The following is a 23172-nucleotide window of genomic DNA, read 5'->3' on the forward strand; positions in this document are numbered from 1 at the left end:
AAGAAAACCTGTTTGCCTCTAAAGACTTTGAGCAACCCTGCCCCAGATTCTCTGGCAAGAGTATTATTCCAGTGACAGCTTATCTTTGGAAACAACTGCAGTTTAATTTACATGTGTTTTTTAGAATGTAGCTTGCTTACCCAGATGGCAATTAGATTCAAGTTAATGGTGATGTAACCCAGCAGGATCTAGAGTAGCTCTCCAGCCTAAGGGCTGACCATTTTTACCAGCCAGCTGTTTTCCAGATGATTTATTTCATTTTCCCACTTGATTTCTCTGCATCACCCCTCGGTTTCATTCTTGCTGCTCTCAGGATGGTGTGGGTGGCGAGACAGGGGAAGAACAACTGCACTTAGCAGTTCCAATAAGTGGCTTTATTAGAATTAGAGTTGTGTCTGCGTTAGGCTAATACCAAACGTCTTAGTTCATCTTGTAGCTTCTAGACCAGATTGTCATCATTTCCACCCTGCCTCCCTACAGTGGGGAAAAAAGACAGCTCTGATTCAGCCCCCCGGATAAATGGGGATGGAGTGAATTGCATCCCGCTGCTGGGCGATCTGTTCAGGCTTTGTCAGAGGTCAGAAATGTCTTTTTTCCTCATTTTTTGTGTGTTCAGAGTAATATGCAGGAGGATGTGCTTTCAAACAGCTTGGGAATAAGTATGAGCTACGTTGCTGGCCAAGGGATGTAAAAATGTCTGATGATGTCTTTCTAGCTTGAGGATTTAATGTGGAAATGTAGAGGAATGGTACAAATGCGATCTTAGGATACAGCAGAACTGTTGCTAATCCTCCATAGCAAACCTGCAAGCTCTTTGGCATTCCTTGCTGAGAGAGAGAGAAAATAAGATGCAAAAACTTACTCTTTTCAAGTTTTCCGAGGAAGAACAGGCTCATGAGTAGGGACTTGCCTTTTATTTGTTGTGAAGCAGCCCACGTTTTATACGGCAAGATAAAAAACCAATTTCTTGATGCTTCTCCTAATTCTTTGAGCTTTACAGTAATCGAGGGACCTGCCAGAAGCACTAGCTGCAGTGTCCCGAGATGGAGCAGAACAAGCCTTGGAGGCCAAACTCAACACCAGGACCCACCTTGCTGCTCCAAAATCCATATGGAAGGTCTAATGATTCTTCGTGGTGCCTGGAGAGGCCTCACCAAGGACTGGCTTGCTTGGGCGAAGGATGCAACTTGAAATGCTGCCTCTGGGCTTCACTCTGAGGCTTCTCATCTCTTCATATCTGCTGGTTAAATGTGAGCTGCTGTTTGCATTTGTCTGGTCTTTGGATTGAGAGCGTTGGGAGGTTGCTGCAGAGCACGGGGGAATTGCTGCTGGAGAAGCACTGTGCCAAAGTGATGTTACTTCTGAGGGTAGTAGGAAAAAGCATTTATTCTTCTGCACTTTCTAATTTCTCATGTGTTTTATCTGTAGCTAGTTATTTTTCCAAATTAGTCTTTGTCTGAAGTGCACCTGCATGGGCTCTTAAGCACAATTTCATCTGGTTTAGAAGTACAGGCCAAACAGCATATTAACATAATTTTAATCCATTTTGTGGAGGAAGGGCTAAAAAGGGAGTAATTTGCATTGTATGTCTTGTCAACCTTATTTAACATCAGTGCTTAAAGTATTTCACTGGAACATTTCCACCTTTCTTGTAAGTAAATAGAGGTTTTTTCTGGCTGGTAGGCACAAGGTATGTGCTTCCATTCACACATCTGTTACTTTTTCCCCCCCTCACTTCAAATACCAGTTGTTTCTTTTGAGTACCTTGTAGCGGCAAACAGAGTGGGTAGAAGAAATGGAGTTTAATTTCATCTTTCTTAAGGTGTGCCACTTGAAGGAGAGAGACGTTGGTAGTAGAAAGGAAAATGATGTGTTTTCAAATGCAGTGCGTGGTTTGGGGTTTTTTAACTGTTCTGCTTTTCACTGCAATCCTGTGGGTGATGTGCTAGAATGAAACCCAGCAGCTGGATGCTGCGCAACCACTTCAGTGGTAAAGCAGAAAGAAAAATACCAAGAAAGCTGGGGAAATGGGCAGCAGCCCTAAGAATCTAAACTCTTCCTAATCCTCCCCTTATTCTATTGTGTTACTCTGCTCTCGGGAGTTCACAGGCAGCCTGGACGCAGAGACCCAAGTACTTTAAGGGAGCTTTGACAAATCTACCTCTCAGTGCCAGCAGACAACTGATTTATCATCTTTGACAAGTAGAAAATTGCTTTGACTTGTCTACAGGACAAGTAAAATTTAGTAATAGTGATGTGGTATTTTAAAAATTGTCATGATCATGTAAATCCTGTTATCTCTGTAACCCAACGCTAGCAAGTTCTAAGCTGTAAAATGACATTAACTTTCTTGAAAACAAAGCCTGGTATTAACAGATAACTGGACATTTTTGCCCCTCAGTTCATTTTTAAATCCTGTTGCCTTTCAAAGGCTGGCACTTCTGTCTCTTAGCCTTATTTGTCTGGTAATAAAATATTGAAGGAGATGTCTTTTAAAGAAGAAAAAATTAGCATGTAGCTACATCACATCATAAAATACAAAGGAAGCGACTTATGCTCAATCTGACAAAGCATCAGTGTTCAGGCTATAAACTCATTATAAGGCTTGTCTAGTGGGAGCTGATTTTTTTTCAAATTAATTTCTATGTATTACCATAATAAATATTTTAATAATGTCTTTTCCTTCCCTCGTATCCCCAGCAGCTGAATATTTCAATAAGTTATAATATCTGGTCTTTTGTAGCAGCCTTTATCCCCATCATCCACGCGTGGTCTGTTTACAAGAACTCTTATATCTATTTCTAGTTTAAATTAATGTTGCAGCTTATGCTGCTTCAGCAGTTTCTCTTGCTGCATTTGGGATGTTTCCACAAAATTCTTGGGGAATATTGAGACTTTTTTTTTTCTAATTTTATTTGATAGTAAATGAAAAAAAAAAATCACATCTTATTCTATTTAAATCTTTCAAGGATCTGACCCATAACTTGCTGTAGCCATCATCCAACACCTCGAAAAACAAGGCTTGCACTGTGTAGGGTTTTGTTTGGTATGTTTGTTATTTGCCTACAGTTATAAGTAAATATGTAAGTTTTGCTGACTGCTGTAACTGGAAGGTTGAGGGAATCTAGAACGGGGGAGTAGGACACTGTTAAAGTGCAGAAATGGGTAGAAATGAGGGAATCTGCTGAGAAACCAAAACTACTTCCAGATGCTTAGAAGCCGGTGAAGCTTCAGGTTGTTACACCACCTGGGTTTAGTCTTGCAGCTCAGTATTCTGCTTTTGCTTTTCCTCACTTGCAGTTCATGAGCAACTCTCTAGAAATGTCCAAAAAAACACTGTACTGATGTGGGCATGTTCATAACACACATCCCCTGGGATCTTCCTTTGCATCCAAGCCCTCTCTTAGTTACTGGCTGAGTTTTCCACAACAATTTTCTGTTCTGTATGCTGCCCATGATTACCCCAGCTCTTTCAACGCTCCTGCTGCCTGAGTTTCTTTCCCATCGGTAGCTCCGGATATTTGTCATCTTGCCTCGAGTGTCTTTTTTGCGTCTCACGCTCCACCACGCTGGTTGTCAGCGAGTAGAGGAGACGCGACACTCGGGTTAGAGATCTGGAAAGCTGCCTATGGGAAGGATGGGGGAGCATTCGAAATCATATTAACATCTCCCAGCAAAATATTGACTTAATTATGAATTCTAGTATGTAGACTGATTTTTTTTTTCCTAACCTATCTCTTTTCCACCTTCAGTTTCCCTCACCTCCCATCCCTTCTGTTGCCTGCTGTATGGGCTTGAGTGGGACACACATTTTGTTAAAATGAGATGCAATAAGTGCAGTAGCTAAATTTACTGACCTGAGAAAACTGCAGAAGAATAATTTAATAACTGTCAAAGTCTGCTGTCGAAACCTCTGTAATAGAAATAAAGCATGGATAAAATGTATGACATTATTGCAGTGATTATATCCATTAGTACTGAGGATAGACAGTAAAATCTAGATATGCTTTTGATTATTTTTTTTTCCTCTTTTTTTGTTTTTGAAGTTTCTGCTTGGCTGCTAGTAAATGACAATCATATTTCTATCTTTAAGCTTTTCGGTGGCAGCTTGTTAAGAAATTATGTATTCCCAGAACTGCACTATTTAAAAAAAAAAGCGGGGGTGGAGGATTGTGTGCAAATGAGGAAGGAAACAAAAGGGCTTTGGAATTTCAGTCTGATGCAAAGAGGAACAGGTTCATTGCTGCAGGAAAATAAAAACGTTTCTAAGTTTTAAGAAACTTTTGAAAAAGTAGGATGAAAAATAGCAACCCTTAAGCCTGTGACCCAGTATGCAATTTAAAAGTGTTTCAAAATCAACCTGGATACAAGCAGCAAAGTTGGAAGGTAGCAGCTAAAAGAACCTCTAATGAAAATACTGATATGACCAGAAGAAACAGGTTTTGCTGTAGAGATGAAATGCTTTTTGTGTTTGCATTTTAAGCAGTTCTATGTGGGTTTTTTTTTTTAAGTGTTTATGCGGAAGACAAAGCAGCAGGAGACACAATAATTACATGAAGAATCTCCCTTCTGGCACGTCACACCAACCATTAAGTGAGGAGATGTGATGAAAGCAGGTTTAGAAGATTGTTTTGCTAAACTTGAGCTGTCATCATTTTTTTTTTCATTTTATTTGAGTTGTAATTTTGCCATATAAAAGCAGTGAAAGCAGAAATGCATACAAATATTACAGCCTTTTAAACCTGCCCAGTTTCCTAATGGCTGGGGTAGGAAGCAGCCACTGCCCATTGGCTCCATCCCTCTGGATGCTGGTAGGTGCCTTGGTGGCTGTTGTGTGGAGTCGAAGAATATGCTTTAAAAAGTTGCTTTTTGCAATACCTATAAAAATGTTCATTTTTTCCTAATCTCAAATATTGTTTCTTTCAGTGTTTTTGACCTTTATTTCCTGTTGGAATTAGATGTCCTTTTTTTTCTGATGTGGCGAAGTAGCAGTGATGACTTCTGTCTTCATTGCTTGGATTAGAAAATTGACCATTAGGAAGGAACATTTTTTGCATATTTTAAGCTAGGCAATACATAGTTGTTCCAGGTTTTTCTGTCCTCAGTTTCAACTTGCAATATCTCAGCTTCCTCCACATTTACTCCAAATACATCTACATACAAAAAAATGGGGTTGTCTTTCCTCTTGTAAACTATAAGCCTTTAGTGACACTGATGCTATTATTATCACCAGGCTGAAGTTCTCAGGGTGATGCTGAAGTGAGAAACAGGCAGAAAGTGCTTTGTTATCATGCTCAAAGCTTTTTCTCCAGTGGAAAAATAAAATGTCCTGTTGGAAATTGTGCAAGCATCCGAGCACCCATGTCTGTTTTTAAAGATACATAATTGGAGAGCAGACTGACAGTGTGATAGAAAGGAGATGCACAGCATCTGCTGCCATGCCTAAATTGTACAGATTCTGTTCATCAAACTTGGTTGGTTGGGTTAGACTTTACCATAGCTTTATTTGTCCAGTTTGACATTTTAAGGAAGTTTTGGCAACTGCCTTAGTTTAATAAATATACGATTGGTTTCTTTGTGTCTTCACATTTGCCCTGCAGCTTTGTGAATCTGATCCTTCTTTCAGCTAGCACCATTAAAATACACAGGCTTGTTGGAAAAAATGCCAGTTTTATAACGTCTAATTAATATAGCCTGTGTGCATCTACTTTCTGCGCTAATAGTGTATGCAAGTTTGCCTTTTATTTAGTGTTTTTCCCCGGTGCATTCTCAGCTGTGGTAAGTGACCCAAGAGCAGAGACCCCGCAGTTCACTGTTGGGGCTCAAGACTTTAGCAGTGACTTTATCTGAAGCCTTGTCTGAGTAATGGCTCTGTCAACATTTGCTGAAGGGGATAAATGTGCTGCCTTGCTCACAGGGTACCAGGTCCATTTTTCTGTTAACACCTATGACTCTTTCTTTGCTGGATAAAAACCAAAAGGAAGTCCATCCACAGTAACCTGTAGCCAAGTTAGAGACGAGGATATGTTTTAATCCTGTCTTTATTTGAACGCTATTTTGATTATATGATAGAAAAATTTTCATTGCTCCATGGCTGCTTGGCATAGGTGGATCACAAACACTCTCACTATTAATATGCAAAAGAACAACATTCTTCAAATTTAATTTGGGATAATTTTTTCCTTTTTTTTTTCTTATGATCTGAGAGATCAGAGTATTTTCTCTTCCACTTTCCTCCTTTTCCCCAAACCCTCTTTCTTGACATCAAGAGATAAACAAGATATGTCAAAACCTTATTTCAGGTTTGCTTGCTGGACTCTGTGGCTGGTGCTTTGTAGAACACTTACCTGGGAATCTGGGACCCCTCTTTTGGGATTGACCCACAACTTCCAAACTGTTCTTGCTCACTGACCTTGTTAAGTGTATTTATAGACCATTCACCTTCTTTATGAAGCAAATGCAAATCTAGCAGACCCCTCATTTCCCAGCAAGAGCCTTTCTGTCCCTCTAATTCCCTTACCATCAACAGAGCAACTTCACTTGTCCCTGAATCCTGGCCCATCTGTCTCGGATTTACTAGAATAGTATCTCGGTTTAAATAACGCTCTCTCCATCTGTGGAAGCAAACATTTATTGTTTTATCTGCAGGAGGAATTGATGAATATTAGTGTTTGCAAAGATAAACGGCATTTTATCATGGGCTTGCACCAATAGTCCACCTGGCCGCACCTGCTGCTTGAGACAAAGAGCAGGGACCAGGTGAGCCAGTTGAGCCATTCCCTACCCATGGGGAATAAGAAATGGTGACGTGATTCAGCTTGGAGACACATGCTTGTTTGAGTGCTTAGGTGTCCTCAGTGAACCAAACCTGCTGCTCGTGTAACCTGGCTGGTGTGGAGCTGCACTTCACTTCAGCTTGGGAAAGATTAAAGAGTCCTTGGTATTCGTGCTGATTTCACAGGTGGCAAAACTTTATTTTCCAGTTTTACAGGCTGATTTTACAAATGTTAGGAGGAGAATCATCCTGCTGTGTGTAACTAGCAGGAATAAGCGTGAAACGTTTTCTGTAGCTTTGCAATATCTTTTCTACTGACAGTTTTGTTACAGTGATTTTTGCAAGAGTTTCATATCTACTTTATTGCTGGCTTGTAGCAACTGTGAGGAATATTTTAAATAAGGGCAGGTTTGTTGTGTGGGTTTGAGAAGTTATTAATGCTCAGCCACTTGTACGTGCAGGAAGAATGGCATTTTGGGGAGAGAGCATCAGTCGCTTCATACTCCTGGATTCTGCTGCATCCTCCAGGTACAGGCCAGCGCTGCCATCCTGAACATCACAGCCCATGTTGGGTCCTCAGCTTCATTTGAGAAGATTGTAGGTCACTGGTTTAACTTTCTGCTGCACTGGAAAGCTTAATTAATAAGCATCTTTGCATATTTTTCTGTGGACAGCCAGTTGTGCTAGGAGGAATGGTACTAACTCTGGTTTTAATGCCGAGCAAAGGGGGGTGTGAATTTTACTCCATTCATCGATTTGCCACTCCCAAAGAAATTAGTAGTTTGCCCTTGTTGGATCACCTGTTTACCAGCCAGAGGTTAGGAACAGAAGGAAAAAAGTAGTATGTGTACTGTCAAAGTAGCAGCTAACCAGTTGATTACAGGGTTAGAAGGAAAAGAAAACACAAGTGCAGATTACATGTGAAAATGAGCTTCTTCCTTGGCTGCTTCGGGAGCCTGGCAGCACATTCTCCTGCTCCTCATGGGGCTCGCTGGCTTTGGGATTTTGTCAGGATTATTATTTGTTTCTATTGCTACAAACACTCCTGAGGGCAGCCTTCTTCTTTAGCCTAAAATAAAATGGCTTAGTACCTGTTCGCTGTCCAGGCTGGGCTTTGGCAAGTCAGGCACAAGTGTGGGAGCGGGATAGTCCTCCCCTTGTGTCTCAGCTGGGAAAAAAAGCAGGGTGAGAAGCTTTCCTCAGTTTTTCCACTTAATTTGCACATTACTCAGCCTTCTGCTGGTTTCTTGCATGTTGCAGCATTTGTGGGGTTTCAGTCTGTCTTTGTTTCTCAGGGTTTGGGACTTGTGTTGTCCAGAGCCCTTAAGCTCACTCTACTTTCTACCTCGCTGCAAGTGTTGCGTGAAGGCGAAGTGTGACAAACACATGACAGATTTGCCTTTCCCTGGGGGTTTTTTCCCCCCTCTAAGCTACATTCTTCCTATCCCACCACCTCTTTTTAGCAGTTTTCAGCCACTGTAACGTTTCTGCTATAATTAGCTCCGAGCATGACTGTTGTTATCTTTACGGAGTTTAATTTTTAAAAGACGGTCTGGAGGAAGTAATGCTCATTTGGCTGAAATCCTTTTATTGTTCCAGCCGAGCGACCGGCTCGGTGGTCAGAACACACAACAGACTTTTTAAAACAAGTTATCTACTTGTCCTCTTCAGGTCCTCAGTCTAGATAAAGGACCTGATGTACCATGTAACATACATCTTAGAAGATATATTAGACACGCTACCCCCCCGCCCCAAATGCATAAACTGGTTTATTTTGATTTAGGCTGGATTTGCATCAGTGTAATTTGTCTATCATATCTAGGTCATTGGTGAAAATAAGCTCAGGGTATTATGCTCAACAACCACCAAAGAAAATCTGATTTTTGACTTCCAACCCTTCTTCACTGGGGAACATGTTAATTGTACATTTTGCGAAGGCTGGGGCTCAAATGTTTGGAGGAAGGAATTCTTCTTTGCTTTGAAGTTTGTCCTAATTTAGGCTGAGGTGCAGTGCTGAGACGGCGTGGTGGAAACTCCGTATTATTTTGGTTTTTAATCACTGGCTAGCATGGGATAACTTATTATTCCTTTCACTCTTTTTTCCTTTTAGCACATGTACAAGGGAACTTTGTCTCCATGTTTATTAGTGTGAAATTTAATTAAAAAAGAAGGCAGGATATGGGATTGTTAACATTGACTTCACCTTGCACCATCTTGCAAACAAATCAGTGGCTATCGAAGTGCCCTTCCCAGAACTGGGTGTGGTGCTTGAAATAAAACATGTCAGGAGTACAAAGAGAACAGAGTCCTATTGTTTCAGGGCAGGCAGAGATGACTTCTGAAGGATAAAGTGTGGGGTTTTGTGCTGTTTGTTGTTGTGGTTTTTTGGTTCTTTAAGTAGGAGTTTTCTGCCGCTCTTGTCACTTTTTCTCCAGTTTTACTATTTTATCGATTATCTAAATGAAGTGATTCTACAAAGAGCCTTCAGGGCCAGTTTCTGGAATTTGAAGCTCGTTTCGAAGTATCTGCTCTAATTTAATAAAAGAATTTTGGCGAGTGGTAGCTTAGCTTTGAAGTGTTCCTCTGCACCGAGGAGGGATTGCACCGAAACAGAAACTCCCTTGACAGTTGTCTCAATATTTAGCATCAGAGAAATGTTCATATATATTTCTCTTCCTCATCTTCCTTTGTTTTACACTCACACAACTATCTTGATTTTTGGTTTGCAAGCCAGGATTTTCCTTACGTTAAGAACACAATACCATGCAGGATTTAGTCTGATGTGTTAAACCCAGTCTGGATTTAGTGCCTAAATACCAAACAAGACAAAAAGGCCTCCTGCAAACCAAATTTAATTTTCCTTGCTGAATAAAACTCTTCTTATTATCATTTCTTAACTGGCAGTAGTCCCAGAAGGTTTGTAGATGAGATGCTTTTGCATCCCTGTGTCCTGCTTTGTGACTTTTACACGTGTTTGGGGTCTAAAGTGTATTTGGTGTTGGACTTGGCACAAGGATGACTCACTGGAAGCTTGAGGATTTGTGTTATGCTGCAGGAATAACTGCAGGATATATCTTCGGGACTGTAAGATAGTCTCCTGGATCTCAGCATGAGAGTCCCAAAGAGCCCTGGATGGTGGTGCAGCATAACTCAAGAGAAAAGGAAAATAGTGCAGAATGAAAGCATAATTTATGTTTGTGGCTTCTTTGTGTCTAATAAGTGCGTGGAGACTGTTATCCTCAATAACATAAGGAGTGGATCCTCAATAACATAAGGAGTGGTCCTTGTTTTTGTAATTCTCTTTACTCAAAACATTAGTTGTAACTGAGTGCGTTTGGAAGGAAGGGGTTTTTGGGTGTTATTTTTCCGCCGAAATCACAAAGGAGCGGAGCGCTGGCTTCTTCCCCTGCACACACCTCCTGCCGCGGTGCAACCCCAACTTGGGCTCTTCAACACTTACTGGTCTCGGCTCATGTCAATCAATGCTTGGCAGTGTATGGCAGGCAATGTTTTTCTTTTTTTAAACTTCTGTTTTTATTTACAATCAGCATTGCTCAATGTGGGAAATGGAAAGGTTTCCCTTTAAGGCATGTTGTTGCTCCTTCCCTATCTGATCTCGCAAATGTATTCTTGTGGGGCTTTTCTGTCGTCTTTGTGTTTTTGTTTGGAGCAAATCTGATAAAAATCATTGCATGAAGAAAAAACCAAGAAGACATGATTTATAATTCAAGTATCCTGCTTCACTACAAATTCGATGATAAAAATTTTAGAAAATTAACATCTTGTCAGAGCAATTGTTACAGGTCATTTACCACAGTGGGCTAATGTATTTCCAAAGGAGACTGAAGGATCAAACAAGTATACACATTTTAAAAACTTCTTCTCTATTTCAGACTGAAAGCTTAGACTGCACAAAATGTAAGTACACCAGAGCAACATGTGCTAGTCAAATGAGAGAAATATTTGATGTCTTTGAGTGCTGGTAACAAAAGTACCATAGTGTGGAACCCCCGATGCCAGCGGTGCTGGAGGTTGCTGACTGTGGCCTGTGGCGTTCGCTGCTCATACAATATCACACTTTCATAGCCCAAGCTGTGTGCAGTCCTTTTGTTTTTATAAAGAAAAAACAAACATACCCACAAATATAAGCAAAGAGGCATGTGAAAGATGCAAAATAAAAAGCAGGCAACAAAGCATGTTTATTTACAATAGGTTCTTTGTGAGTAATCTGACTGTTGTTTGCCACACCTTCGTTTCTTTATCCCTTTTTCCTTTTGTTCATCTTCTTTGCAGGTGCTGCAGCTTTGCTTAGTTCCTTGAAGAGAGGGGTAATTAAGTGATGGTATTTCCAAGGAATGCAGCGTCACATTTCTGACTGTGCAGCCTTCCTCATGTTTGATCTTTGACTTGATCTCTGCTACATGCAAATAATCCTTCTCCTTTTTAAGGGGCTTTTCCTGTGTGTTGAATTGCATGTAATATAGATACAGGAGCTCCCGAGAGGTTCTTTGCTTCTTTCTCCCTGTTGCAATGAGGAGAAGTGAGTAATATAGAAACATTTCCTTTTTTCTAACAGCTGTTAGAGAAAGAGAGCAATCCATAACACGTCCAGGATGCAAGTAGGATTGTTATTTATGAAAGAACACTACGTTGTGCCTTGGGATGATAGCTGTGCATGGATTTGATGATATCTGCATACTGGCTACTCATAAAAAGAAGAAATAGTGATATTCTTTAGAAAAGTTAAGTATTTCCCCACATTCTTTCTGTTTTCCAGAATCGTGGTCTTTAAGTGTAGAACTGAGATAAAATTGAATTTATCGGAAGTTGTAGAAAACATGCAAATATTTTGCATGACTAATTTTGGTAAGCTTGACCTGAGAAGGTAGGTATTGGTTTTGCAGTGTCACCCACGAAAACAGTCAGGAACACGTGTTTCTTTGAAGAATGACTCTTTAGGCTACAAGAGAATTTTATGAGGCGGCTCTTGGGATTAGTTTGCTTCACAAAATGCGTTGAGCTCCAGTAGTAATTCTCCCCGTGCGGAGGAGGATTGGCCGGTGGGGTTAACTGTGGAAGGGCTGTTGATCTGGGTAATTCACTGACACGTCTTCCTTACCGCAAGAGGAGCTGCCTTCTGAAGTCAGCATCGCTTTCACAGCAATAACGCTGTGAAGAAGTGCAGCGCTGTGATTTTTGCTTTGCCAATGCAGTTGGGAAACCCTTCGATTTAGATGCAAGCTGAGAATTTCAATCACTAATGTGCTGTAGAAAGGCAAATTAGAGTTAACTGATGTACTTCTAAATGCAGCCTGTGTGAAATGAAGTTCTTTGTGGTGTAACTATTATTTTTTTTAAAGCACAATTTATTATTCCATAAGTAGGTAATTTCTCATTGCTGATAACCACATGGCTCGTCTTCCCTTCTGCCATAGCAGTTCCCTTGCAATAGCAACATTTCCTTTCGGAATACTCTTGATTGAGTTGTAGCCCCTTGGGGGGCTGTATTTAGACTCGCTGTTAATAGATCAGTTCGTTCATGTAATTACCGAGCTCTGACAGAGTAGCTTCTGTAGCTCAGTGCACATTATCGCTTTACATTTGCTCTCTTTGACTCACAGAACAACCCTTCGTGCTTGGCGTGGAGTTTGCAGCTCTAGAAAACGAAGAAGCCGTTTTGTAGCTCCCAGCAGAGGACTTTTAATAAGTTTTAGCAAGTTTCGTTTATCCGTGAGATAGTAGGAAAATATTTTCCTGCCTGATTCTGTGTCATGACTTCATTGGCTTGAAATTACAGGTTTTGCTGTAAGCCGAAGCGCCTCTCCTGCTGGGATGTGCAAGTTGCTGTCTTTGGCACTTGGAGTAATGAATTAACTCCAAAAATCCTCGATGAAGGATCATACACGAAGCTGTACCCGGCTTTGCAGCCGCTCCATTCACTCGCCCGCAGGGAAGACTGATGGTGTTGGAGACAGGATTTATTTTCTATGATTTTAGTTTTGTTTCAGCGTTACGGAGAGGTATGAATGAGGCAATGCGGACAGAGAGAAAGGCTTTGTGGTTTTTATTAGCAGCAACTGTGCAAGCAAACTTAATTTGGCACTCTTAAGTCCGCTGGTGTTTTTCCAACTTTACCCCTCAGCTGTTGCTGACTGCATTGCAGAGGGCTGTGTAATCCAGCAATTTCTCATTGTCTCCAGTCCTGGCCATTTATAAGCGGGGATTCAGACTGCACCGCAGATTAAGTGAGCATTCCCTTTTATTGTGTTTCCTCAAGTCTTTGGAAAAATACACCTTTCACTTACTAGCCTGAGGATACGTGCTTATTAGCTGAGGTGAAAAATACCTGTATGGTCTTGTCCCATATGGCTTTATAGGAAAGAAACAGTCACATGCACCTCATCTGTTCCACTTCTGAATTTCAACTCTTTCCCCACCCCCAAAACAACCACTTTGGTTTTATTCTTCTTCCTTCTCTCTCGTTTCCATCTTGTATAGTTCACGGTGTATCTCAACCTGTCTTTTTTTTTGCCCCGTGTCCCCCACTTTCTTACCCATGCCCCATGTGGAGCAATGTACCATCTTGCCTGTTTTCTATCAAAATTCATCTCCTTTTGGTGATGATCTGCGGGATGTCTTTTTCACCTGTGCTCTTTTTCAGTCCATTGGAAAATTAGAAAGATTTCAGCAGCTGTCACTAAAGGTCAAGCCTTCTTTTCTCTCTGTGCCAAGGGGACAATCTCCACTGTTTCCCCATTCAGCCACCAAGTTTGTACTTTATCCAGGGAAATAAATACACAAGGGTGTTTTTGGTTTTCTTTCACTCTGCTGCTGTTCCCTTAAAAAGATCATTTTACGTAAAACCGTTTTGCACAAATTATTCCAGCTGGTTGTTGACTGGTTGGTGCTGAAATAGCATTTGAAACCCTGATTTTGGAATCCAGAGTGCCTTTTGCTTTTGTGTAAATGGTATCCCAGAGCTGTTTTACCCTCTCAGTAAGAAATTTTTTTGGCTGCGTATTATTTCCACTGGTAGTGGTCCAACAGCTTGTCAAATGTCTGATTTTTACCCTCTCTTAGTAAAACTTGAGCAACTTCGGCATAACACTCACCTACACCCTGAAGTTTTTCAGCCGACTGTTGACTCACGGTGACACTCAGAAGAAAGCAATGAGCGGTCGAGTCAACTCTGCTGCAATAAACAAGGTAACCATTGCTCATTCACAAAGAATTCCTGATGCCTTCAGTAAAATGAGCATCTCTTTCATGAGTACTACCCTGATTCATGCTTTCATCCCCTCCTGACAAACTTTTGAAGAGGAAGAAAGAGAGGAAGGTGGTTGGGTTTTCTTTTTGCTAGGTAACCACTAATTGTAGCACAAACAAAAGCCCAGGACTACAAGCACATAGGAGGGATAAATTTGCTAATTTTTATTTCATAACACAGCTGGAATCTGGTGTGAAGATGCGATTTGCTTTTTTGGGCTACAGTATCTTGTAGCTTTTTTTTCCTCTCACCTGCTCTGAGACACAAGTGCCTGCCCCATGGCAGAGGTGTGCGCACGCTTACGTAGAGATCTGTTCGGGAAAGCAGATGAGGAAGAATTGTGTAAAACAATTGAAAAGAACCGCCTTTGTATTCCACTGAAGGAAACACAATCGCTTTATTAAACTGCGGGTTTGGGCTTTCACACAACCGATGTATAAATCCATCATTCTTCAAAAACAGTAGTTTTGGTTCCCATGATGACGTGGAACTGAAATTCTCATTTGATGTTTTGCGAGGGGGGAAAAATACATTCCTTTGCGCATGGATTGCCATGGGCTCTTAGGTCTATTTCAGAGAGCAAATTATAATGTTCTCATGTGGTTCTGGACTCTTCTGTTTTCCTTACAAGTGTGCTCGAGTTTAGGGATGAAAGGCAGGTTTCTGGCAGCTGTCTGCCAACGGCAACCACGTCCCATCTTGTACGTAGTCACAGTGATTAAAGATCTCTGGTCTGCAGTGCGAGCAGAGGGAGATCCAGGGAGAAGGAACACAGAGATTGACATGATCCTTCTGGAGCAGGACCTGGCAGCCCGGCCTCTGCTGCTGCCAAATTCCTGCTGGGAAGACAGATCCAGGCGGAGGGCGACTCCGCGCCGTCCTCTGCTGCAGACACATGGTGCCCTTTGGGAACCATGTCCTGAGCGTGGTTCTGGTTGTTTCATGCTGGGGCGGTTTCATAATATACCTAACCCAGTATCGCAGCTCACCAGAATTTTTCCCCTGTTTAGACTGGCTCTGGAGCTCTGTAATCCCATTTATTGAAGGTTTGGGCAAGGAGGGACGTTCCAGTATTGAGGAGGGACTTGAGCCAGCTGGTGGGATGCACCAGAGAGGAGGACGCTTTCCTTTTGGAGGAGACATGAGCTGTCTCAAGGGTGCAGTCACTTGGAAAGGCAACATGCATGGGAGCTGGGGAGGCGAAAGGGCTTGTACCTCTTGCGTTTTTAGAACGTAACCTTAAGGCTTAGGGAAGTATTTTAATATTTTAAGAGCCACGTGAAGCATTTTAAACAGGTGAGAGGGAGATAAGTTGTTATGCATTGAGAAAGGTTTTTAAAAATGGTTGGTTAAGCTTCCTAAAAGGTAAAGAAAACCTTCATGTTAAAAATTAGTATCTGCATCCTGCTTTTAAGATATTGATGCCTGCAATAATAAACCTATTCCAGAGTTCAGGAGTTATCAATAAAGCTGCAAATGAGCAAATTTGATATCACTGAGGGGTGACTGAGAATGGGGGAGAGAGACCTTTGAGTCTCTTCTACCTTGCAGAGTAGACAAAGCTCCAACTGCTGTCAGTTACTTTAACTGCATGTTTTATTTTTTATAAAGATAAGGTTTACTAACACAGTAATAGCACTATCTTGTTATTTTACCTTGAAAATATCCTGCAATAAAATAGGTAATTTATTAGCATGGTAGTGAATGATGTGCTCTTTATGCAGAGCACCAGTAAGTCAGGTGTGTGAGGATACACTTTTGTCTTTTTATCATCTGTCTTTTTATCATCCTTTGGCTGGAGATCCTCCTCTGGAACGCAGGGCACAGGGTAAGGCAAGGACTGATGCATTTTTCTTTGCGCTGATGCTGACAACAAATTCATTAATCTCTCCTCCCAGCAGAGCCAGCAGCAAGACCTGGGTAACAGCAACCACAAGTGAGATGGATATTCCACAGGCGCAGGCAGCGTTTTCTCCCTGTGCTGAACACAGGGTTATAGGAATACACTTCCGACTCCTCCACACACCCTGAGATTATTTTTCTAGAGAGATGCTGTGTCCATTTCCAGTTGGTGTACGTCTGTTTACACTGGGCTAAGGACTGCAAAATCCTGCATGAGGACCAGGAGAGAGTATCAAGACAAAACCTAAGCACACATTTCTTCTGTTTTCTCCTCATTTAATCTGTTGTAGATACCTGATCTTTTTTTTTTTTTAGTCTTCCCATCCTCAGTCTCCCAGGCTTCCCCTTTTCTCCCTTGCAGCTTTCAAATGTGTAGTTTGATTAGGAAGCTGTAATCTCCTTATTGTTCATTTCACTTAAAAGCACCATAACTTGCAGAACGAACCACCGGTTCTTTCTTGTTTGGTTTCCAATAAATTTCCCGTTTGTCTGGGTTATTCATTCAGCAGTTAACGGGGGCAATGAGGCGGCTGACAGCTCCTCACTGCTGAGATCCGCCAGGCTGGCGCACACACCTGTGCTGGCCGCAGAGGCTTTGCCCCTTCACTGGCAATGGCATCATTTGTGCAGTTCTTTTTCATCTTCTGTTTCAGATTTCCCATCTTCTGAATTTAGTTTATTGTCTTTTTCTGGGTGTTGTGCTAAAGGCACAGTTAAGCTTATATTTTGGGGGGAATTTTTTGCCTTACCCTTGCAGGACACCAGAGGAGGTTGGTTGCTGGGGAAAGGGAGACCTGTTTTGGGGAACGAGCATGAGGTTTGAAAAATTTGAGGCAAAATGGATCTTGGAAACCTCAGTGAGGACTCTACTGCTCACGTTCAGACCTCTGCGGCCATGGAGAACTTGACTGAGGGGAGAATGAACCTCAGCCCTGTATGGAAAACTTGCTGAGCTGCTGGTATGAAGTTCAATTTATTGCAGACACTAAAATGTGGGTAAAAGAATGGGCTCTGTTTTAGAGAGTTCAAGCTGCACACCGAAAAGGGCAACTCTGTGTTTGCGTCTTTTTTTTTTTTTTTTACAGTGTTTTTTTTCTCCTATCAAGAGTTATTAGAGACATTTCTTTTTGATATCTTGGATTCAAGAAGACAGTATGTCATTTTATCAGCACATTTCTGGAAGTCTGTATGGTTCTCACACACCCCCTCTCGCTGTAGATGTCTTGTAAAGCATCATTGTTGTATCACTCACGGCAGCATTAACAGTGCCTGTGGTTACTGATAATGTCCCCATGTTTCAAATTTTGCTAAAGCAAACCAGAGACATGGAGCTGCTATTGGCATTTAGACATAGAAAATAAATATAATTGTGCTTCCAAAAAAAGACCGTCTCTGGAGGCAAATTTATAGCGATCTCCCACACAGTCTAAGTGCTCTATTCCCCGGCTATCTGCGTTCCTAGTTAATGTGCAGTGAGACATGGTACTGAAGAGGCTTATAAAGTTGAATTTTGGAATTAGATGACTTTTTCCAGATTGGACACAATTTGCAGGGGTGGGAGGTGGGGAATTGGTGAATATCTGTAGAGATAAACTTTAAAAAAATGAGCATGTGAATGTGAATGTTATTTTTTTAGTAACCCAGCAGTTCTTTCATCTGTGTGTGGGGTTTTTTTAAGTGAAGCCTGTGAATACAGACTGTGTTAAATACTTTGGGAATGATCAAAACTATTAATGCATCGTTGATTTCGTCCATTGACTTGTCCGTTAGATATTTAATCTCTTTTTGTTAAAAAAAGCGTGTTTTTCTGTTTCCAAAGCAGCCTCCCCTGTCCTTCACATAGCGGGGAGCATCTCCTGCTGGCTTTCTGTCACTTTTCCAACCTCAACACTTGGCTTTCATGGGCGGTTCAACGCTCTGCACTTTTCCGCGTCCTTCTGCTGGAGTTGGGGAGCAGATTCCCCCGTTTCACGCTCAGCTTTGTGCTTGGCCGGGACCATCCGAGCCCTTTTAATCTCTCTTGCCTGACCAGTTGCCAAACCCATGGCAGGAGCTCTCTGAAAGGAATCACAGCGGGCTCCTGGATACTCCCTGTCCTGTGTGCTTTTTGCTGTGCTTCTTTCTCTTTACTTGTGCCAGTTGTAATAACGTTTTCTTCAGATGGTCCCTGGCGATGGGTTTTTTTCATGAACACAAGACCTATGGGGAGAAGCTGAGGGAGCTGGGGTTGTTTAGTCTGGAGGAGGCTTAGAGGTGAGCTCAGCACTCTCTAGAACTACCTGAAGGGAAGTTCTAGCCAGGTGGGGATTGGGCTCTTCTCCCAGGCAGTCAGCAATAGGACAAGGGGGCATGGGCTTCAACTCTGCCAGGGGAAATTTAGGCTGGATATTAGAAAGAAATTCTTTGCAGAGAGAGTGGTCAGGCATTGGAATGGCTGCCCAGGGAGGTGCTGGACTCACCGTCCCTGGAGGTTTTTAAACTGAGATTGGACATGGCACTTAGTGCCATGATCTAGTAAATGGACTGGAGTTGGACCAAGGGTTGGACTCGATGATCTCTGAGGTCTTTTCCAACCCAGTCGATTCTGTGTGATTCTGTAATGGCTGTTATAAAGAATTGCCTGAACTACAGCTGTTTCACAGAGTTCTAATTTTTTTTTTTTTTAAGAACACATTTAACTTAGAACAAACCCCAAACAAAACCAAACAGAAAAACCTCTAATATGATGAATACTCAGCTCATGCAGGTCTGCACAGTGACCGTGTTTGTGCACTTCTGAAACTACTTCGAAGTCGAGCGCCTGAGAAACAAAGTGATTTGACTCATTGCTTATATTTAGTATCATTACCTACTTCATTAGGTTCCGTTTTCTTCTGAGCATTAATGTTCCTGGTCAGGAAGGTCAACAGGGAAAACGCCCAGCAGAAGGCATTTGTGTGCTTATCAGAGGGCCAGGGCATGGAAAACATCAGGTCACTGTGCTGGGTGTCAACTTTTTAATTTTTTTCCTTTTTTTGAAGAGTCTGTAGAAGGAGAGGTACTCAAGGGTGGGGAGAGGATGTCCTTCCTTTTTGGTAAAGCCTGTAAAACTGGAGGTGCTAGTGGGTGCTTAGTACAAATGTGACCTGAAATCACAACATCCTCTTTATGTCTCGATGCGGGATTGTGTGTCATAAGTATGAGATCGCAAACATAAAATATAGACTGGGATCCTAGCTACCCAAGGTGATAATTTCTCTGGTTTTGAGTGTATTTGTAATTGAAGCAAAAATTCTAAGTACTGTTTTGATGTGCGTACATATATATGTGTATATATGTTAAAAATATGATTGACCTTAAGAAGTTAGTTAGGAACTAGCTTTTACTATAGTTTTATCTAATCACTATGGTAAGAAAAGGGGAGACGGCCAGACTTAAGGTGCTCCTTTTGAAGCTGTTCACTAAGCCATCCAGCCTTTGAAGATTAATTGAAAGTGCTGGTTGCCAAGAAAGCCCTGAATTTGGGCGGGCTCAGCTCGGGAGATTGCCCGGCTCCTTGCGTTTCTGGAACCAGCTGAGGAGCTGTAATTGGCTTTCACCACAGAAGTGTAAAACATACCGTTACATTTGGGATGCAACACGCGAAAGCCCCCAATACTGGGGAAGTGGGGTTGAAAGTCAAAGTGAGTGGAAGAGTTTAAGCACAGTTTTGCTGGTCAAAAGCCTCCATGCTGGTCTTCCTTCTCCTCATTCCTATCTCCAAATGTTAGTGTTTATCCCAGAAACCTCTTCAAGGGCTTAACTGACCAGACTCCGCTTTTTTTATGTGACCTTAAATAGATACCACGATTATTCTTCTCCCCGTGGGGTGTGAGAAGCAGTAGGGCTGCTCTCTTACTTTTCCTCTCTGAAAACGTGAAGGGCTGTGACTCCTCCAAGTGCCGGTGGTGGAAGCGGCGATGTTTTCTTTCCCTCGCTCCCAAGCAATCTCATCCTGGGACTTGTTATTTTTATTACGTGGAACCCTCTCGGTCACCAGGCTGAAGAGCCTCTGCTGCCTCAAGTGATCGCTCTCTAAATTGATACAAATTTGAGGCGTTGTGCAGAGTCTCGCAGCATCTCCTGAGATTCCCCATGATAATCGCATCATCCCATCGAGGAACCCCATTAATATTAATGCGGTAATTGTTTCAGTACTTGGCAGGGGTGAGGACATTAATGTGAAGCCGCCTTCGGCTGATGCGTGTTAAAGACACGATTTGTGTTTTGTACTGTAGCAGTGATTTCATTACACTCGAACAATGAAATTCTGGAAGTCTTTCAGTAGATGTGCATATAAACACTTGTATTAAGGCCATTAGCTGGTGTATTGGGCTCGGTGAACCTTGTGTTATCAAGGTGGAAAAGGACCTGGGGGTGTTGGTTGACTATGAGCCAGCTGGTGGCACCAGCATCCTGGTGGCCAGGAGGAGCAGGGCAGTGACCGTCCCCTTGCACTGAGCACTGGGGAGGCCAAACCTCGAATCCTGGGGTCACTTTTAGGGCCCTCACACCAAGAAAGGCTTTGAGGTGCTGGAACGAGTTGAGAGAAGGGAACGGAACTGGGGAAGGGGCTGGAGCACAAATGTGATGGGAGCGGCTGAGGGACCTGGGGGGTTCAGCCTGGAGAACAGGAGCTGAGGGGAGACCTTCTGATCTCTGAACTGCCTGGAAGGAGGCTGGAGCCAGGGGGTGTTTTCCCAAGTACCAAGTGTTAGAATGAGAGGAAACAGCCCGAAGTTGCACCAGGGGAAGTTGAGGTTGGATCTTGGGAACAATTTCTTCCTGGAAAGGGCTCTTGGGCATTGGAACAGGCTGCCCAGGGCAGTGGTGGAGTCACCATCCCTGGAGGGGCTGAACAGACACGTAGATGAGATGGTGTATTGGGGACATGGGTTAGTTGTGAACTTGGCAGTGTTATGACAACAGTTGGATTCGATGATCTTGTCTTTTCCAATCTAAATGATTCTATGTGTACAGATCCGTTTCCCAAACAGGACTTGTATGATGTCGGTGCTGGTCACCAGGTGAGCTTCCTGACCTCTCAAGGGCCGCACAAGAGATTGGGGATGGTCCTACGCTGTCCCTGATGTGCGCATTTACACGCATGTATGCGTCCAGGTCTTGTGGTGTGTTACAGGTCTGTGTGGCTGGGCAGTCTGAAGTCTGAATGGGTGCGAACTCATATTTTGTTGTTTCTGGTTAAATGGAAATGCAGATTTGAAACAGTGTCTGGTTCTTCTTTAATCAAGTGTCACTTTTTAAGCTTGGACAGTGGGACAAGGAGAAGCTCTTTGGCAGAAGACTGATGGGTTTGTGTGCTGCTTGCCCTGTGTTCCCCTGCTTGTCCGTAATTGAACTTCTCTCTCCTTTGTGTGGAGGGTTATTGTGAAACTTGTCCTGTGTTTCCTGGGAAGATTGATGTGGAGTCTCTGATTTTAAGAGCAGCTCTATATCTCTTTTGACCCCAGCCTCTTGACCTTGCAGTTACACGCCCAGAGGGGTAGCAGCAATTTAATTTTACTTTACTTTTATGAGAATTTGGTGTATCTTGAAAGAGTGAAAAGGGGAGGGAAAGAGGTGGACTGTGGAATCTGCTGTTGCTGTATTAAGAGAGTAAGAAAAAAAATGGGGGAACTTTTAGTAGCCAACTTTGCGATGTGGTAATAAAAAGGATGTTTGAATAGTCGCAGATCTTTCAGTGTTTCAGCTTAGATGTAATGAAGTTCTTTTATGAGATAAGTGGTCTTTGATAGGAAGATAAATAATATGTATCTGTCTGAAAAGGCGTAAGATGGCAGCTTTTTCAAACAGGCACTTCTTATCGTCTTGGGGCCAAACATGGCCAAGCTGCCGGCTTCTTCTCGCTCAGCCTCTTGTGCTGACCTCTCCGGGACTTAGTGCGAGAAACCACACACAGTGCTCAGCCACTATTTCATTGCCGTTGTCAATAAAGATACCGTCTGCTGAGGAGCCCAGACTGAGAACTACTGTAATTTTGGTATGCTTTCAGAGATAAGGAGAAGTTTCTAGCATTGTGAGGCCGCATCTCAGCCTTTCCTGCTGCGGGAGCTGTGGAGAAGTCCCCTGGACTTGCATTTTGGAGCAGAGTGGCTGCTACAGCTGTGTCCTGGCCAAGGATGGGCACTGTTGGGCTGTTTGGTGGTGGACCAAAGATGCCTTGGCCATCCTCGCGTTTCTTCCAAGGATGCTTGGAGGCAGCAGGCCTGCAGGTGTGTGGGCCTGCTGGAGTTCTAGTGGAGTGGTCAAAGCCATCGTCCTCTACTTTGGAGCATTTTGGGTGAGGAGACCTTGACCTGCCTGCTCTCTTATCTGTCAAGAAAGCATTCATTGTAAGCAGTGGGGATGTTGTAGCGTGCACGATGTTGGTCTCTTCTCCCACATAACAACAAGAGGAGATGGCCCCAAGTTGCACCAGGGGAAGTTTAGATTGGATATTAGGAAAAATCTAATCCTGGAATAGGCTGTCAGGCATTGGAACAGGCTGCCCAGAGCAATGGTGGGGTCACCATCCCTGGAGCGGTTTGAAAGATGCGGAGATGACCTTCTTAGGGACATGGTTTAGGGGTGGACTTGTCAGTGTTGGTTTAACAGTTGGACTCAATCTTAAAGGTCTTTTCCAACCAAAATGGTTCTGTGACTCTTTTAGAGCCCTCCAGGTCTGTGCAAAAGGGTTTGGTGGCATGTCTGGTGCACACTGGTGGTGTGTTCTCCAGTTTGCTCAGAGGTGGATCTGCCAGTGCCTTAGAAAGGTGGAGGAAACCTGTGGAAGACTAAAGGAGCCTGAAGCTGTGTGGGGTGGGGCGGAGATCGCTCAAAAGGCAAGCGGGCTGTCTATGAAACACTGTCAGAGAGGATGCGGTTGACTCCTGCCTGATCCCTGCAGACACGTGTATTCCTGCCAGGCTGACCTGGGCCCCGAGAGCTGGTCACTGGCTTATGGGGCAGGGCTGGTGGCCCCAGCCGTGTGGTCTGACCCAGACACAAGCTCAGTATCCCTCCCCTGCTCCTTCCTGGCACCTACACTGCAAGGTGCAGCAGCTGGAGCTGGTGGTGCCTCTTCTGGGGCCTGTTTCTGCATTAACCTTCTCCTTCTTTGCCCTCTGTACCCAGAACGACACAAACACTTCTCAAGTCTTTCGTCCAAGCACTCGGAAAGCTTACGGGACGCTTCGTACTGGAAATCCAG

The 23172-nt window shown here is 42.9% G+C and overlaps 1 protein-coding gene across 3 annotated transcripts in view; it reads left to right on the top strand.

Moving 5' to 3' along the window:
* The window catches only part of RASAL2 (RAS protein activator like 2), a 179952-nt gene that overhangs the window by 13981 nt on the left and 142799 nt on the right, over positions 1-23172 (top strand). The window lies entirely within an intron of this gene.

The sequence above is a fragment of the Streptopelia decaocto genome (assembly GCF_964273445.1).
Source record: "Streptopelia decaocto genome assembly, chromosome: 5".
Classification (NCBI taxonomy): Eukaryota; Metazoa; Chordata; class Aves; order Columbiformes; family Columbidae; genus Streptopelia; species Streptopelia decaocto.